This window comes from Miniopterus schreibersii (assembly GCF_964146895.1).
Source record: "Miniopterus schreibersii genome assembly, chromosome: 2".
NCBI lineage: Eukaryota > Metazoa > Chordata > Mammalia > Chiroptera > Miniopteridae > Miniopterus > Miniopterus schreibersii.
The window spans coordinates 115,690,419-115,710,245 of NC_138102.1; the positions used below are offsets into that span (position 1 = coordinate 115,690,419).

The 19,827-nt window shown below is 38.4% G+C and overlaps 1 protein-coding gene and 1 pseudogene across 2 annotated transcripts in view; both read left to right on the forward strand.

The window, feature by feature from the left end:
- MGAT4C (MGAT4 family member C) overlaps positions 1-19,827 on the forward strand; it is a 670,943-nt gene that overhangs the window by 449,756 nt on the left and 201,360 nt on the right. The window lies entirely within an intron of this gene.
- LOC308552510 (hyaluronan-mediated motility receptor-like) overlaps positions 9-19,827 on the forward strand; it is a 70,486-nt pseudogene continuing 50,667 nt past the window's right edge. The window contains exon 1 of the transcript in view: positions 9-104. The product of the transcript in view is annotated as a hyaluronan-mediated motility receptor-like (transcript). The remainder of the gene's footprint in view (positions 105-19,827) is intronic.

The window sequence follows — 19,827 nt, forward strand, 5'->3', positions numbered from 1 at the left end:
AGAAAGAGATGGCGCCCGATGAGGGCGTGTGTGATTGGGCTTCATCTACAGCCTCCCACATCTACAGCGCTGTAGGCACTCTGGTAAGCGGTGGAGATACAGACGTAAGTGTGGTGCTGACGTTGCATCGACAATGTGGGTGTCATGGCAAAGCGCCAAAGACAATGGGACAGGTCACCCCAGGAACGACAAGGCGGTTGCCTGCCCGTTTCTAGGAGAACTCCTTCCTGCTTGCCTTGGTCTTTAGTATTGATTCTCAGAGCAATGTCACGTAATGGGATGCTAGTGATAGCTTCAGGAAAGAGAAATGGTCTTGAGGGTAAGAAACAGGAAGGGACTGGGAGGCATTAGAGAGGTGGAGATTAACACCGGGAAACTAAACATTTTAGGAAAAGTGAAAAAAAATCTGTCAGGAACCAGCCTGAAAGACAAACAAACCTGAGTTCCAGCAGGGGGAATGAAAGAGACAAACAAAGTTATGGGATCAGGAGGGCTGCCCTCCAATGAGGTGCGGCCCCAAATGGCTTCAAAGCCTTTATTACATAGTGAGTAACAAACAACTAGTAATGAGGTAAGGGTGATACAAACTAGTTCCTTCAAAGCTGCATAAACACTCTTTCAGAGTAAACACCCTGCCTCCTGCATGAGCCCAGACCTTGGTAATTATCTTTATTTCGGCTCCTAACGGGAACTTGTGGGGAGGATGGAGTCCCTGGCTCCAGGCCCTCAGGCTACGTGGACCATGTCCAGATGCCTAGCAGGCTCTCAACATCAAGGGTCATTGTGGGGAGGGTGGAGTCCCTGACTCCAGACCCTCAGGTGGCGTGGACCATGTCCAGACACGTCACCGGCTCCCAACAAAAATATACACACACAAAAAACCTCACTAGCCTACAGGATTGTGATAGCTAAGCACAGGAAATATGATAACTAATTATAGAGAATATTTTATTCCCTTGAAGTTCAGGATTCGGCTTAATTCTTCTTTGAATACCCATGGCCTGGAAAAGGGTTCAGCGGGCCTTTGTGAAATGAATGCTCAACCGCCTGAGGGAAGGAAGGATGGAAACTGGGTTTCTTTCTCTTTGTATGTATACCTTGGATATGCTGTTTGAGATGCCCATTAAAGAGCAAAGACAATGCTGTATACTTTGTAGCTATTGAAAATACCATGCTGGAGTTGAGACATTTAGTAGCCATCTTCAAATTGTTCACAGGCAAAAACAATCTCACTGAAGAACATCAACTAGAGAAAAGCTGTAGGGAATTGCACTGTTTAAAGCGGGGGTGGGGAACGTCCAGCCCTGAAACCATTTGGCCCGGCCCTGCCAAGGCAACCACAGGCCGGACTCGAAATTCAGTAAATCTAGGAGCTTTTTTCACAGCTAACTTTTAAGTTGATAATTTTGTATGGCCCTCGAATGATGTTATAAATATCCAAATGGGCCTTGGCAGAAAAAAAGTTTCCCCAGACATGATTTAAAGGTGGAGAAGAGGGGGCCCGACGAGCAAAGGATACACAGAATGTGAGGCTTTGATTTAGGAAGAACAGGAAATCTAAACTAGCAGAACTGCCTCCTATCTTTAGATCCAGAAGGAAAAGACATTGCCAAGGGTAGGGAATCCATTCAAACCTTTACCCAGGAAAAACAAGCCTGCGCATGGCATTCCTTTTTCCTCTCGGCCGCAGCCTCCCTTCATCTGCTTGTCACTAACACTCTTCGATAGCTTTCTGTTCCTTGTAGCGTAGACAAAGCTATTGTAGTTTGCAAGGTGCAAAATGGTTTGTGAAGCCAGCAACACTGGCATCTTTCTTACGGTGTCCTCTCTGCCCCACCACTGAACTCAGCTCATGCCGGCCTCTGGTTGGCAGGTTCCTCTCAGTATTCTTCCCAGGCTTAACTCCTACTCACCATTCCAATCTCAGTAACAGAAAGTATCTTTAAGGAAGTCCTTCTTGACCAGACCAAATCTTCCAATTACAGGCTCTGAAAACAATATTTTACACTTGCAAGAGTTGCAGCTGCAGGATCTTTTGATTGATTAAATTATTAATTTCAATCTTTGACACTCCACATTAAACTTCGTGAAAGTAATGGCAGAGCCTGCTTGAACCCACCATTAAATATCTAACATCTAGCAAAACACTGAGAGTAAAGATAGCAGCTAAATAAATGGTGCAGGCAAACAGAAACTGGCAAAAAATGTATTTGCACCGGGGAAAAACAAAAGTGTTGAGATGCTAGTGAAACTCAAGGAAAGAAAAATTGAGTGAACTTTTCTAGAGTATTAAATGCTTGCCCATCTCTACAGCCTCTTTGTCACTAATGTGTGGATGGGACGACACCACAACCAATTATAACAAATAAGTATATCAAATAAGATTATAGTTTGTGCATGTTAAGTTACATGCCAAACAACAAAAAATACTATCTATATCTACTATTAACTTTTGATGTAAATATAGCAAAGGTCCTTTGGAACACACAGACAGTTGAGGAATATGAAGAGGTTTTAGAAACGGAGCGAACATACGTGTCTGTGTGTGTGTGTGTGTGTGTGTGTGTGTGTGTGTGTGTGTGTGTACACACATAGCTTGTAGGAGGCAGGACTGATGTTACTGAAACCAGGAAGGGTGTAATTGAGAATGTGGTAGCCAAACATATGAAAAGCAGCAGAAAGCCTCAAAATATAGGAACAGAGAAAACTATACTTTAAATGGAAGGTTAGATCACCGGTGGCTTAAAGAAAGTAGGTTGAGATGCTAGGCTGCAAGCAGTCTGGCAGGAAATTGATTGTTCAGAATTGAAGTCATGTCCAAGCAATTCAGAACTGAAAAGAAATAAAGACCAGCTGGACAGAACTGTCAAATGTTGACTCCTTCATAAATGGAAAAATGTTATTTGATGGATAGATGTGTAAAATATTAAGCGTTATTTGTCTTTTAAATTGGTCTTCATAAGTTGTACCAACCATGTTTATAATAAATACCTAGATATTAAGTATGTAGTTATCATATGTAAAACATTATCATGGTGGATAAAAAAGAGCAATATATCCAAAAATGTAGAAAATTGTGGGGATTATTTACTCAGTAGTTATTTTATTCTCATAAAAAAGCTTCTGTTCCAATTTGTCATTTATAAGCATTTTATAGACAATAGGCAATGCTTTCTTTGTAAGCAAATAAACAAATAAACATCCTGGCATTGAGACTGGGACCCTCCAGAAGGCCATACACTATTCTAAGGAAGCAATGCTGTGCCAGCTGCTAAAGGGAGAGCTCCCAAACCTTGAGTGGTTGGTGGAATTAACCGAAACCTGGAGAGAGAAAGATCTGTGGCAGGTACAGGTAAAAAAATCTGTATGATTAGAGAGCACACTTCACCATAGCATTCAAATATGAAAGCAAAATAAACATATGTACATATAAAATTATGTATTTTTACATATATAAAAATATAAATGTAGTGGTAGAAAATTTTGTTTTCAAAGTTGGCTACACAGTGAGCTCTTTATTCTGGTAACTCTACAAGGATTATAGAATTAGTTTTAAGAAGAGATTTCTCATTTGCTTAGGAAAAAAATCACTTTGATTAATTTATTTGTTTTTGTTGTTGGGAAGGGAAGGGCAAGGCATCTTTACATAGTCTAGTCACGAGGGAATTTATATCCCTCCTCTTTTCAAAGTAGTCTGAGTAACAAAGCAACAGAGTTTGACGGCTCACTCTAGTGGCTGACGTGGAAAGAGGGAGGGCTGTGACCCACCAGGGAGTCAGAGAACGGCGAGGTCAAAAAGGCTTTTACACTTGGAAAAGTGGTCCACAGGACTCTGGCTTGGGAAAATCATGGCCACCTCCATGTGGCAAAGATGTTCTCTCTGCAACGGCTTGTGGTCAGGTCAGACTGAGGAGAACTGGGCCCCAGAGAAAGACAGAGGCACAGGGACCCAAAAACGAGCTAAGGGTAATCAGGGAGACAATAGGAAGGAGGCCCAACCAGGAGGTGAAGCGTGGGGCTGGGGTCTGAGACGAGGGGTCTAAGGCAAGGGGTCTGGATTCAGAGGCAAGGTTCTAGTTTCCAGGAGGCCTAGGGAGGCAAAGCCTCATTGTGAAAACCTGGTTTGCTAACAAGGGACCCGCTAACTGGGAGAGGTCCGCCCGGGCCCCAGTTGTTGGCAAGAACTCAGGGATTCTGAGGTCAGACACCTTCCAGGGTGGATTTGGACATTTGGGTTGGATTGATGGCTCTGTTGGTGAAGGCTAGAGGCCTGAAGCCACACTACGTGGTTTATTCAGGAAGCAGGTGCTAAGAGAGTGGGCTCTGGAGCCGGTCAGCCGGACGTTAATTCCTGGCTGCAGCACTGACAGTGGTAGGACCGTTGATAAGACACTTAACCTCGCTGTGCCTCAGTTGCTTCATCTGAAGGATGCTTTGAGGATCAAGTGAGATGATATAAACCACCTATTTAGCACAGCAGCACCACCCGGTACCTGCTGGATAAATGCTGAAACATTATAATGACTAACCTGCGAACTCCATGCTTCAGCCCTCCGCTCCTCAAACTCGCCTCTTGGCGTCGGTACGTATACCCTCTGTGGCATCAGCTCCTTTCTCATCGCGGTTCAGGTGTCATTACTGGTGGGGACCATCTTGGAATAGTGAGGTGTCTCTCTTTTGTGCTCAGAGAGCACCTGCACTTTTCTTCTCATGTATTTTAATAGCCGTTTCCTCCTCTGAATCCCCCATTGGACTCAAAGCTCCCTGTGTTTGGACTTCATATCCATCAGCAGTGTCTGCAAGGAGTAGAAGCTCATTAAATGTTGATTAAATGAATAGATGGTGAGAGACCTCAGACTTAGATCCCTTTGGAGAGCAATAATCTGAAATTTCTCTGTTATAGTTTAACTTGCGTCTGGTCATTGGAGAGCCAGAACTAGAAGAGCTGAGGTCTCTCTCGGAAGATGGCAATGACATTCTCTCATCTGTTCATTCCTGTCTACCTCCTGGTAAAACAGCTTTCATTTTGAGGGTTTCCTGTGCCTCCCCCCTGCCCAGCTGCTGTGGCATCACCCTCCTCCCCAGCCTAGGTGGTGCGAACAGGCCTGGTGAATGATCAGTGAACAGCAGCAACATGGAAACATTTAGGAAGGACGGCGTGTGCACTGCTGCGTGTGCACGTGAGCATGCCCATGCAAGGCGCCACTCTTCTGAGTATTCAGAAGCTCTTCTTTAACTTTTTTGTTTGTTTGTTTTGACTTTTTTTCTTTGTGGGAAAAACCGAAATTCTAACAGCAGTGCTACCTGCTAGAATCAGGTTGGGCCCTTGAAGACTGCAGGGGCCTGGAGAGTTGGACTCAGAAGTCACAGGGGCTAGGCTAGATCGTGGCCCCTCTTTTCTCCTTCTGGCTCTTCTCACTACGTGGAGGATGTCTTAGTCTTCTATTGTCCTGTGAAAAATTACCACAAATTTAGATACCTAAAGCAATAGACATTATCTCCCAGTGTCAATGGGTCAGTGATACAGGCATAGCTTACATAGATCTTTTGCTCAGAGTCTCAACAGGCTGCAATACAGGTGTTTTTCAGCGGTATTTCTTTCTGGAGTCCAGGTTCTCTTTCAGGCCCAGGTGGTTGTTGACAGAATTCTGTTCCTTGTGGATGTAAGACTGAGATCCTTATTTTCTTTCTGGTTGTCAGCTTGGGGCTGCTCTCAGCTCCTACTCGCTGCTGCCTCAGTTTCTTGCCAGGAGGTTTTCTCCAGAACAGGTCCTCTCTCCACATGGCAGCTTATTTCTTCAAAGCCAGCAGGGGAGTCTTTTGCTTGAGTCTGCTAATAGGGAGTCTTACATAACAATACAATCATGGGAGTGACACCCCGTCACGTTTGCCATATTCTGTTGGCTATTAGTAAGTCACAGGTTCTGCCCACACTCAAGGGGAGGAAATCATACAAGAATGTGACTCACTGAAGGTCATCTTAGGGTGTGTCTACCCCAGGGAACCATCACAAGATATTCTAATACCACTGCTTAACCATTTGTAGAACTTTCTACAATCTCTCCAAACTTACAAGTGGCAGACTTCACTGGGGAAGAGCTAATTTTGAATGAGAAAAGTGAATCAGTAACCCAGAGGAAGTGATAATTGGAGTCAGAAGGATGGCCATCTGCCTCCTCCTAACCTCTCAACCAGGAAAAACTGTAGCCAGGTGTACTTATTGTATGCTTGAAGAGCCAGGGCAAGGTTCTGTAGTGTTTGACTCCCATTAGACATTTGAGGTTAGGGGCCCCTATTTTCAACCCATTATCAAGAGGAGGGTGATTGAGAGTCACTTTGCTAATATTACCACTTGGGTCACCATTGTTGTTCATCTGTTTTATGAGGCAAAATATCCAAGCAGCCTCCTGGGCTCCTATAGCAGTTAGATCCAGTTTCCATCCCTCTGCATTGCTGGTTCTTCTGAGGGTCCAGGAGAGCCCTTAAGAAGCTGGGATGTGTGTGTGTATGTGTGGAGGTGGCAAGTGGGGGTTAATGCCTCTAACGAGCCATTGCTGAGGGGCCGTATAGAGAGGGGCTGGGTGGCACAGCTAGTTTTTCAGCAGCCTCCTATCCCCACTTTTTGTCCTCTTTTATCCTTTCTACATTCCTCAAAATACCCTAATATGTCATTGTAAAGTACTGTCCCTGAAAACCAAATCAGTAAAGGCTATTGAAACTTCTAGTCAAGTGTCCAGATACACAAAACTACAGGAGGAGAATTGAACATTCAGTGGGAGACATAGCGAAATGGATACTTGTATAAGCGCCATGCTTATTCACATGGGGACAAAACATTTGGGCATCTGAGAGAACTATCAGTGTGTCACTTGGTCATTTAAACATGAGAAAGGATGCAATTTCAAGTGAAAGACTGATCCTGAAGCAGCATCAGTGTTTGGCAAATCAGTTCTGTGGCCAGCGTGCGAAAAGGGAGGGCTGTGTTTCTTTGCATGAATCTCAAAGGCACCTGCAACTAGAGAGTTTTTGCCACGCGTTCCCTTGAGTTGGACTGGGTGGTATTACATCGCTCTGACCAATTTTGGTCTGTTCACAGCATGAAGAGGAGCTTGGGGTTTTGGCTGCTGAGGCCCTGGGAAAACACACATTTCATTAAGTGACCCTTAAATGTTCTTCCCTGAGTCTCAGGAAGCTGTGACAGAGGCCCATACCAAGAGGTACACCTGGCTGATTTTTTTAAAAATTCTTTAAAATTACAGTTTACATTCAATATTATTTTGTGAGAGTTTCAGGTATACAGTACAGTGGTTAGTTTACAAAGTGTTCCCCCTGATATTTCCGGTACCCAACAGGCACCATACATAGTTAATACAATATTACTGATTATATTTCCCATGTAGTACTTTACACCCCCCTGACTATTTTTGTTAACTACCAATTCTGTACTTCTCAATCCCTTCACCCTTTTCTCCCAGGGTGATTTGATGGGATAGTAAAAAGGGGGTGGGCAGTGGAATAACTTCTGAGATATTGGGAGGCCACTATAGATAACAAATATGATCTCTCCCTTAATCTTGGGTGTTGAGGGCTGGGCTAGTCAAGCAGGTTCAGGTGAGACTCAGGAAGAGTGGCTTGGTGGGACCACGCCAGACAATTCAACTGAAGCAAAAGGCTTTTTAGCACTGTTGCTCAGACTGCTTTGACGTGTCCTTAAACACCTGTAGTTAGGGCTGGAGGAGATTTTCTTGGCCTTTGGGTGACCCTCTGTAACGTCCTTTCCCACATACAGCAGTCAAGCAGGTCTAAGATCTGGGACAGCCCAGGATCAACTAGCCCTGAAGCCCTCGTTGCTGATTGTGGCTGCTTTTCCACTTGGGCAGGGCAGCTCTGTCCTACTCCTGACCCAGGCTGGGAAAATGTGAAGTCTAAAACAATTAAGCACCGTAATGAATGATAAGGTGTTGAACAAAATAAAAATTCACGAGTCCGTGTCAATGATAGGTGATAAATAAATGTGGAAAAATGTATGCTTCTTTTTTACATCAGAATGTAAAAAAAAGAGGTATAAGCCTTCTTGAGTTAACTTCTTAAGTTTTTCAATGGCTCTCTGGAATTTCTGTGTCATTTGGCATTTTACAGCATTTACAGCAAATGTATTCATGCTCCTTTCGTCACAGGCTTTCATGAAAGCAAATTTTCATGTTATCCAAGACAGATTTATTGAAACATCCAGAAAGTGATGACTTTGGGACAATTACCTTGCAGTTGCTCCACTGAGATTAAATAAAAATTTGCCATGGTTTCAGACAACTCTTTTGGAACATGTCCAGTTTTAATAATGCAGTTGCTGAGGAACATTTCCTGAAGGAAAAAAGACAAGAACATCAGCAGAATACCACTCTGTAAAAACAAAGTTAAAAGATTGTGTGTAGAAAGGATGTTAAGGGTCAACCTTTAAGATTACAACACAAAAGCAATAAATTCCAAGTTGGAAGTTGAAATGTGGGTCTTAGAGGTTCCCATGGTACCATAGATTTCCGTTTGCGAGAACAATTTTTAATGTTATTCTGCTAACCCCAGAACACATGAAGTCTGCTAGAATTGAACATTTCAGATTCTTAATATTAATACTGTGTTTGCATAATACTTTACCTTTTTCAGAGGCTTTCACATTTATGATCTCATTTGAGAGCCTCAGCGGCTTGTTCAATAGCCTTTTCATTAAATCACGTCACCTCTCCGCCAACTTTTTCATTCCTCTTGTGACTGAAAAGTACACCTTAATTGTTACCATAAATAATTCTATGTTTTATTATTGTGCTGGGTGGAATATTGATTATTGAGTAAAAAGGCTTAAGAATTTGAAGACGGCATACAATACAAATTTAGAACTACTTTCTACAAATTTATATCTGTGCAGTGCAGGTTTTCCAGCACATAAGCGCTGTCCCTTCAGCAACAGCTTTGTACCTGCTCACCCTGAAACCGTGCAAGCTGAATACAAATAAACTCAATAACAGGGTAGGGTGCATGTGCTCACAGTCACACTTTTTTTTTATGCTTTGGTAAACTTGAAGACTGTAATAAAAAAACAAACCATCAAGTACTGTAGTATAATAAATAAGAAAACTATGAAAATGTATAAAATAGAACAAGGTAACATTCAAGACAATTAAATTCTTTCAATCATAGACCATTCTTTGCACACAGCTCATCGAATCATGTACAGTTCAAACTTTTGTATTACTTGACCATCCAATGTACTGGCAGAAGATTAGCTCTGCCAGCTCTAATATTTAGGACTTGCAGAGCCCTTAATTGGGACACTATTGGAGAGGAAAAGCCACTAAAGTATTTTAATAATAACTTTCTAATTTTACTATGGGTTTACATAACTTTTTAAAAAGTAAAAAGAAATGACTAAACTGCATGTCAGTCATATATTATTATTGCCTAAGTACTGATTTTGTAATAAATGGTAACTAAAAACAACCTCAATTTTGCAAAATAATTCTTTATATTTCAAATGACTCTACAACCACAAAATGCATCTTTTAAACTCACGTAATAAAGATGCCACGCTCACAGAATACAGAGGAAGAAAATAGTAAACTATGGAGCAAATTTTCATGTATAGGAAATGAAAAGTGACAGAAATATTATTCCTTGGCATAAGATAAAAAATTATTAAGGATCACCTATATGTTGTAAAAATTTAATGTTGCAAAGTAGGCTTGCCTTATAAACATGGAAATACACATGCCTTGTCCTCAGGACAGCAACAACAACTTATTTATGGATTAACCGTTACAGTTATTAAAAAACAAAATTCAATCAAGTAAATTTGAAGATTTAATTGGATTTATTATGCAATTCGTGGATCAGGCAATATCCCATTTCACTAGCAGAAGGGTGCTCAGAGAAGTTGTACAAAATAGAAAGATATTGTAGGAAGAAGGGTAAGGTAAGGGCTCTATTAACAAAAGAAAAGAAAGAATTCTTTTTAGATCAGGACATCTATTGGGGAAAAGGGAACAACCAAGTTTTTTGTTTTGTTTTTTTAAATCATGCAGATTACTTCTTTCTACGGCGTAAAAGCAGGGTCCATGTCACAGATGACCTCATTGGTGTTGACCAGAAAATTCCCAAATAGTTGATTAAGATTATATTTCTGGGAGAGGCTGAAACAGCAAATAAGTAAATTATTAAATCTAAGTTTGGTATCATGTGCTTTAACACAAGTGGAGTCATTTTGGACTTATGGTTTTCTTTTAATACTTAATTTTATGGTGTCACTTTCCAATGTGTTCTTATATGTACCTTGTTTTCTATCTTCTCTAATGTCATATCTCCTGATTTATATCTTCATGAAATTTTATTTTATTATAAATGGATTGTGAACCTTAGAAAACTTAAATCAAGATTTCTCCTAATATACGTATAGCCTTCTGCATGATGTTACCTCTTTAATTTCCACAGAGATATAACTAAGGGGAAGAAAATGAACCTGTTGTAGCAGGGGTTTTGGTCTGCTTATAAGGCCTGATTTAAAATAAAAGTTTTAATCAATAATTGTATAAAAAGTTGTAAGAAAAATAAATAGTATTGCTTATTTTACCCTGGCTTAATATTGTAAATACTAATAAAATTTGCAATATTATTATTGTTATTTAAAATATTATTACTTATAATATTATTTCATGTTTAATTTTATTACTATAGATAAAATTTATAGTATTTTCAATGTGCTAGGCACTATGTTAAGTATTTTACCTGCATTTTCACCTTAACCTCACAACAGTCCTAAGAACTGGAAATTATTTATCGTCACAATTTTATTGCTAGGAAAACCTAGAATTAGTTAGGAAGATCACATTGCTAGTTAGTGACGGAACTGGGAAACAGACTAAAAGTTGGTCATTTACGTCTAGAACTTTTATCCACAGTTTTATTAAAAGATAAGTTGTCATTTTGTTCGTGTGTGTGTGTGTGTGTGTGTGTGGTTTGTATTTTCTATATCCTTATCATGTTTATAATAAACTATATATTCACACTAGTTCTACTCTGTTTCTGTCAGGTTATATACTTAAAGAATAAGACTATGCTAAAGAGAAATTCAACATACTTATCTTATTTAAGATAAATCTTATCCTAGCTCTACAAATTCAGCCAAGGTTCTTTGAAACCTTCTCTAACAATAATTTACCACAATAATTACAATGAATGATTGCTTCTTAGAATCATGGCTGTAAAATTTTTTACTCATATTAAAGTGTTCAATTTTGTAATCTCTAGCAGTTAACCTTTATTTTCTTTCAAGTTGAACTTGAAATGATTCTTGAATCACTTAGTCAGTAACTCTGACTACAATTATAATATTTTAACTGGCTGTGTAAGAGCCCTCAGCTACCCGTTTCCATCTATGCTGCTTAAATATTTGTATAATAAAGGAGCATCCTACATACAGCGCTGATTCTGGAATGAAAATGGTGGTAACTTTGTTGATCTTTGGTTTTGTGTTGCTCATAGTGGTTGACTCCTTGACATGTATTTCTCCTTCCTCATTATTAATTTAGGCTATCTTTGTAACCCCATCTACCTTGCTAGGGATTTAGAAATAGAACTGGGACCTAATTTTGGCCTACAAAGTATGAGTGGAAACCTGCTGGGATGAGATTGTTGTTGAGATTTCTTTTTCCTAAAATAGACACAGAGATGCTGAAATCCCCTTTGTGGAACTGCTATAGATGTCTCGCCAACCTTAAGTAGTCAGAGGGCCACATCAGTTTGCTTAGTAGGAGGCTTGAGAGCATGAAGGAATTCAGGTCTTTGAATCAGGTCTTTCAACCAATCCTGAAAACTCCCTACATTTAGACTGTTAGGTGAGACTGAACCCTTTATTATTATTTGTATTTTCTTGTATTTCTTTCTTTTATTGTACATAGGCATTGAAAGCATACATTTCTGTGGTGTCAGCACCACACCTGTACTTACATCTTGAATGGCCATAAATTAGATCTTTCAGTCTGTTGCAAAGACAAGATCAACTTTTATCTAGAACTGTGACAATACTGTATCAGTCCAAGACTATATCTTAATATATTATGACTTTTTGTTACACAGCCTGGACTCAGGTTTCTGTAGTAGTAGTTAGTGGTGGTGGTTTTTAACTCACATCACAAATATTTATTTAACAGCCATCTTATCCAAGGCCCTGTAAGAAAAATTACAATAAATATGACCCAGCACCAGCCTTCAGAGTCACACTTTATGGAAGGAGGCAAATACTTAGAAGTAAGTATAAGCTACTGTGAGATTCACGATAAGGTGATTAATCTAGTCTACAAGATTAAGGGAAGATTTCCAAGAGGAGTGCCTTCTAAACTTATATCAAATGAAAAAACAAACACTAAGTAGAACATAACCAAGTAAAATGATGTGGCATTTCAGATTGCATATCCAAACATTCAGAAATAAAAGACAGCAAACCATATTGATAAATATACACAAAAGTCAGTGTGACAAATGCATACAGCTAGGTGTCAGAGGCTGGGGACAGGATGGCAAAAGGAAAGATGAGGCTGGAGAAGTTGGTAGGAGGAGAGGAAATATTACAAAAGAAACTTGGTATAAAGCCTTAGTATGAAATTTGTGTTGTTACCTGTATAAAGGAAGAAGTCACTGGAGAGTTTTAGGTTTATTAAACGAGTGAAGTGAATATATTTGTTTTTTGGTGGGGGAGGGTGGATCTTTCTCTTTTCTGTGGATGGATTGTGAGGAGACAACTTTAGAACAGAGATGTCAGTTAAATATTAAGAGTTATTAAGGAAATAAATGATGTGGCCTGAACAGAGATTGTGTCATGGAAGAAGAGAAGTGGATGAATTTGAGCAACTGGGATTGAAAGAATATTCATTATGCAGCTGAACTGGAGTTCATTAGAAAGAGCTGCCCTGGGAATTATCCGCATATAAATAAACCTATAGAAGTAGATAAAATATCTCAGCAATGGAAAATAAAATAAAAATTTAAATAGAAAATAACAAAGGACAGGTCTTTGGAAAGTATCAACATTTAGGAAAGGCAGAAGGGAATAAAGACAGCTCAAATAAACAAACCAAAAAACTAAGAGAAAAGTAATAAGTTCAGAGAAAACAATATTTCATGAAGGTGGGAGGAGGCAAGAATTTCAAATGCCGTACTAGTTAATGTGGAGTGTGTGTGTGGGGGGGGAACCTGGGAAGTCTTGAGTGGTTTTAGCAAAAATGAGGTGACTGGTGACCTTGGGAATAGCAGTTTCAGTGGAGGAGTGTGGGAAAAATACAAATTAACATGGGGTTTAGGAATGAATTAGAGGTAAATAAGGGGAGACAAAACTCAAGTTACTAATGTGAAGGGAGAAAGAGAAGGCATTAAGTAAAGAGGACAACTAGTGTCGGCCAAGAGCTCTGCACTGATGTATGAGTCGAGTCGTCGAGAATTCTGACCATGTACCCAAGAGCTGTCAGTGTGAACTGGGACTTATGCTTGCATATACTGTTTACCAGACACAGATTGGTACCTATTTTGCATTTAGAAGGATACTTAAACCACAACAGCCTGCTGACTCAGCAGACTGATTCATACTTGATGGGGAGTTCCTCTCCAGCGTGCATGCAAAGCGCAGCCTTAGGCCGCAGCCGTTCTTCAGCCAGCATCCGCATGACGCCCTTAAAGCACCGAGCCTATCCATCTTGGGTCGCCTATCATTTTGTGAAAATCAATTCAGACCTTTAGTTTTCTTTGCTTGTAATGTTTTCCCCCTAATGCTGGTCCTGTATTGGTGTAAGATGAGGTTATATTACTTTCAATTTGAAATAATTCAGTTTAAATGTATTTTCTTTGGATGTTCTTTAGATATATCATTAGAGAAATGCACGCATATTTTTTTTATGATAAACCAAATCAGATTGCTTTTGCAACTGAATTGTATGTACTAAGTAAGTTTTCATCTTAGCACAATTTTATGCCTTTTTATTGTTATTACTGTTGTTATTATAATAACGGGAATTATTTTTGAATACAGAAAATAAATAATTATTGTCAAATGATAATAGTGCAAGTAGAATGTCATTTCAGATAAAAGCACTTAATCAATTACAAGAAACGTATTTCATAAACATATATATTAGAAAATAAATTAAAAATTTGTTGAAACCATAATGGAATAAAAAACACATAGTTGAGTTGTTGTTTAACTGATTTTAATAATAAGAAATGCTAGAAATATAATTTATACATACACTTACTGAGTTCTATTTTACAGGAAAAATTCATGAAAGATTATATAGCTCAAAGGGAATAAATCGTTATTTCAGTAAACAAAAATTATAATCTCATTAGATGCTCATACTCTACACATTTAGAAAGAAAATTTCTAATCATAATAAAAAGAACAAACTATAAAATAAATAAAATTGCTTTTTTTCTGCTCTGTTATTATTAAGGACACTTTAACTCACCCTTCTCTTCAGGCTTAGCAGAAAGAAAATGCCCTAGAATTCACCAATAAATCATCCGGGCCGTAGTGAAACCTAACAACTCAGAGGGAGATTAAAGGTTCCACTCACTGAAACACAGCAAGCCTGTCACCTATCAAAGGCAGCACCTTTGGAGTCCTTGTAATAAAGGTCTGAGGAGTAATCTAATGTGCCATTAACATCAAAGTGTCTGCCAGCCTACAATATTGCTTTTGCTTTAAACATGCTGAGTAGCAACCACCTGTGTTGCTTCCAGATTCTTAGTCGCTCGTGGAATAAGCACTGAAACTTTATCATAGTTCTTTGAAAACATTCTGGCATATAAGTGGCTTATAGAAAAAATGGTTTCTTGCAAAATATCACCTTCTTTTCTAAAACCTATCTTATTCACATTGAACAGCAAGGGCATTGGTTGTGCATAATTCCTACAGTTATGTTATTGGTGGAAGTGGGGTGCTCTCTTCCCCACTGAGTGCTGGGGGTGGTGTCCTTACAATAACTCAAGGAGAAGAAATTCCTGTCACTCGCAGGGGAGGATGAGTGACTTTTATTTGTGTGGAATAACATCCCTGGGTTTCCAAAGTCTCATTTCCCTTAATCCAGCCCTGGAAGAAGTACAGCTGGGGATTCAGTAGAGCTGACAGCAAAGCCAGTGTTGAGTTTCCTTTCCATGGTGGAGTCAGGTTCAGTGCAGCATCAGGCTGGTTGCCGCCCATTAGCCCATCTTGTGGGGCCCATACACTCGGAGCCCTGTGGCGAATGCAGGGGCCTGCGAGCCCCACAAGCCAGGAGTCAACCAAGAGGAACCGAGAGCACAGGAGAGCAAGAGAGGGAGCTCCTCCGTTTAGAGGTTAAATATTCCAGCTCTTCCAGGGCTTGCAGTGGCCACGCCTACTCTGGCAATGACCTGTGCCCAGGTGTGACTGGTAGACAAGTACCTTCCCTGTTTCGCCCAGGCTTTCCTGGGCATGAGTCTATTCTTCCCATCCAGTCCCTTCCCCCAGAGACCTACAGGGAATAAACCTGGGGAGTCTTAAACTACAACTTCTTGGCAAAGCTGCACAAATGGCATGCCTGTCACATGTGGCCTTCCCTTTGCTCCTTTCCAGTTATTCACAACTAAGTTATTTGCAGTGGTATCAGTTACACCACATATGATACAAAAGAGTAAATCTAGATTTAAAAAAGTAGGACAGAATAACCGGATTTCTGTCACTACCTGCATTGCTGAGTCCTTACTCCATTGCTGAGGATCGCAACTGTTTTGGGTTTTGCTTTTTTTTCTTACAGTTTGCTAGATCTTTTCCATTTAACACGTAGATAACATCATGTATTTATTTCTGTATAGGAGCAGAGAGTGTTTCTCCACATAACATCAAATAGCATCCCACAGGGGCCAGTCATAGATGTTCTACATTAGTGCATAGCTCATTGGCATTCAAAAATTCTCACCTCTCACCTGTGAACCTCATTATTTCCTATTATCCAGCCTATCCAACTATTTCTTTTGCTTTCCTCTTTGCATAATTAAATACGTACATACTTACATTCACTGACTCAATACCAGATAGGCAGGGACCACTCTTTATTCTGTATATCAGATAGGTAGGCACTCTTCTAAACTTTGTACCTATTTTACTTCATCCACACAACAGCTTTCTAAGGTGGGTGTAATTTTTCCCATGTTTATATATTAAAAAAAACCTAACAACCCTGAAGAATAAAGAGAAAAAAGTCCAAGAACATAATTACAGGGTGGGGCAAAATTAGGTTTACAGTTGTGAGTACACAAAACACAAATTCTTGTACCGTATCGTTGTTTATTAATTATTGTATTGTTTTCCATACAACAACTGTAAACCTACTTTGCCCCATGCTATACATGGTCAGTAGCCCAGTCAGGGTTTGAACTAAGACGCACTGGACTCAGATCCTTTGCACTCCAATACTCTGCTTTACTGCTTTCCCTTCCAAATCTGACCACACTTGAAACACTTGGTGATATGTCTTATGTTAATTTATTTGAGAAGAAACTTCTTGGGCCATTTTGTGAGTTCTTTGTGAGGCAACAACAAAACCCAGTGCCTATTGTGCTTATATTGATTTGTTAAATAAATGTGGAATTTTAAAATTACTTCCACAAATAATCAGAGAAGTAGGACTACCTTGCTGAACTGGCAAGCTTTAGCAGGTCACTTAAATGCTTTGAGCTTTGATTTGAATTTAAACACTTTCAACATCTAATATTTGCCTTTGTTAGAAGGTTGTTTTGGGATTGTATAAATACAATTATTGTCAACTATACGTTTCTATAGAAATGCAAAAGAGTGCTATTATAAATCTTACCAAAATGGAAATTAGAATTTTGCAGTCTCTATGAGCTGGGTAAATCTAATAGTACTTTGAATAAGCAATATATAAATACCCTTTAAATTACTTATCACATGTTCACAAGAAACTAAATACATAGGTTCTGAGGTTTTAAATTCTACTTAGTGACATAAAAGCATTATTTATTAGCATTTAGATTATGATGATTCTTGTATATATTTAGTTTCCAGAATTAGATTATTCTTTGCTTAATTAAACATTTTGTTTCACAGTAACTCAATTTCCTTCTAAATGTTACTTAGGTATTTAGATAGGCAGAAGATTAGAAAGGCCGAACATAGCCCATCAATTGGGTACACATATATAATAAAGCAAGAGTTTTGCACACACCCCAAGTGTATGAGAATTCACAAGGAAGAAATCAAAATATGTTTAAAGGGTGTTGCCTAAGGATGTCATCTCTTTTAGTGTAAAAATTACTTGGTGACAGAAACATTCTCTTTTTAACGATGTGGCACATACCATCTGGGCCACTTCTTAGCAAATAATTTGCTAAAGGGGATGTTTTAGAAAGTTTCTATTAGTGGAGAAATCTGATTTATGCTTTTTATAGATTTCTAACACATTATATCTGATTAACAGAGCCATCAATGAGACTAAAACTCCTGGCATTCATTTTTAGTAGGTTTTTATTTCTATTTGACCAGACTCTTCTACCACCTCAACTGTAGTAGACGTCCATTACTGCCCATGATTGTTGACCCTGAGAAAATGCAATAAGGGAAGCGATGACCTGTTCATAATGTAATGGAAATTACTTTTCCCATTTGGAATATAACTTAGGAAGAAAGTAAAAAAAAATTTAAAAAGAAAAAAAAAAATAAGAGGGAAGAGGGAGTGTTTGAAGTATATAGTCATCTGTTAAAGGTCAGATTTCCAGAGACATCTTTGCTACAAATCTGGGAAAAGAAATTATTCAAAATCCTTTGCTTCCTCTTGCAGAGGCTCACGTGATGTTCCTTCTGTGTGGCTCAGGATTTTTTCCTTAGGAGTGTTCCCACATAAGCACATGAAAGTGCCATTTATCATATTTTCAGTTCCTTTTCCTGATCAGAATAACAACATGTTGGCATCGTCAGCTTCTCCTTTGTGACAAATTCTGATTTTCTACTACATAATTAGATAACTTACACAGGACACATTTTGTTTCCTTCTGAAGATAACTAGTTGAACTGAAATTCATTTACACCTGCATTGTAATTTAAGGGCTAATAACATCTTTGAGTCAAAGGATGAATGAAATTGAAAAGGTCAAAACCTATTTGACTTTCTTTAAATGTCTGGTATGTTGTTTACTTGAATTTATTCTATTTGAAATGCCAAGACATTTGCCCTTTTCATGCAGATTGTAGGGCTGTTCATTAATATTTTTTCTGACATCCATTCATTACAAAACCTTAAACATAGCCCAGTTCAGCTATGTGTTTATAAAAGTCAACAAAGAAGCCATTCCTACCTTCAAATAGCACACAGTCTAGTGAATGGAAACAACCACTTAAAAACATGTAATAACCACCATTTTTAGGGCCTCTTCATTCATTTAACACACATTTATAAAGTACTTTTATTATATACCAGAGAATGTTCTAGGACCTTGGCATATATCAGTACATATAACCTCTAAAATTCCCTGCCCAGCACCCAAAGTCATATCTACATAATGCAATATACAGATGATATATTATAAAATTGTACACTTGAAATCTATATAATTATATTAATCAATATAACTCAATAAATTTGATAAAATTTAAAAATATCCCTCCCTTCATGGGGAACTTTCATACTAAGGAAAAATTATAATGCCTTAGATTCTAATCATTAAGATTAAATCTTCTCTTTCCATGGGAAGTTGCCAGGGCATAGGTGACTGGAGATGGAGGTCCAGGAAACATGCTCCCTGCTCTGCAATAACAATATTTTGTGATGCTCAATTGAAAAGACTTCTACACAATCATATTATGCTTTTCAATCCTGTTTTTTTTTGCTGCAAATTATATAGAAGTTAACATTTTGCTTATATAAGTAAAATATAAGCAAATTATTTTTCATCGCTTTCATCATGAAACTTTTCCTGACTTTCTGACAGAAGGCTATTCATTTGATGCTTAAAAACAATTAAGCCTTTTAAAAAATCTCTTGTATGATGCCCATTTTGATTCCAATTCTGTGCTGCCTCTGCCATTACTATATGTCAAGCTACTTACAGGTTAAAAACTATACAGCAGTTGGGATTCCATTATCTCTGGGACCTAACACAAATATTTACTGTGTTAAGTTGAAATATAATCAACCTAATTTAAACATTAGACAAAAGCACATACACATGCACACACAATATTCTTCATTCTTTCTCTTTAATTTCCAACTTGAATCTCAGTGTAATTTTGAATGGCATGTGTTTGTATCTACACAAATATCTTAATATTCCTCATAGCCTCCCAATATATTAGATACAAAACTATAGTTCCTGATTTCTATAACTGAACTATTTTCCCCAGAAGAAAGAAAAAATGTCAGAATAAACTATGCTTATCGCACTGATAGAAATAATGTTTTTTTAAGCGTTATTTCTACAATGTATGTTTTAAAAACGTGCATTTCTAAAGTCATCTGTATCATTATATTTTATGAACACATATACCAATATTATCATGTGAGAGAATACAACTGTAATATATTAAATTATTATTTATAACTGTATTATTCATTTGCTTTCCAATATATTTTAAACTTCTATGGTTTTTAATATTCAGGTTGCTCATTAATATACGGATAATACCAGTTATAGTATATGAAGCAAAATTGGAAAAAACATCAAGCTAATTATTTTTTTCTTTTCAATACAGATACTTTTCATAATCCCACTGACATAAGAAGCCGCAGGTTTATGTTTTCTGAACAATGGTTTTGATAA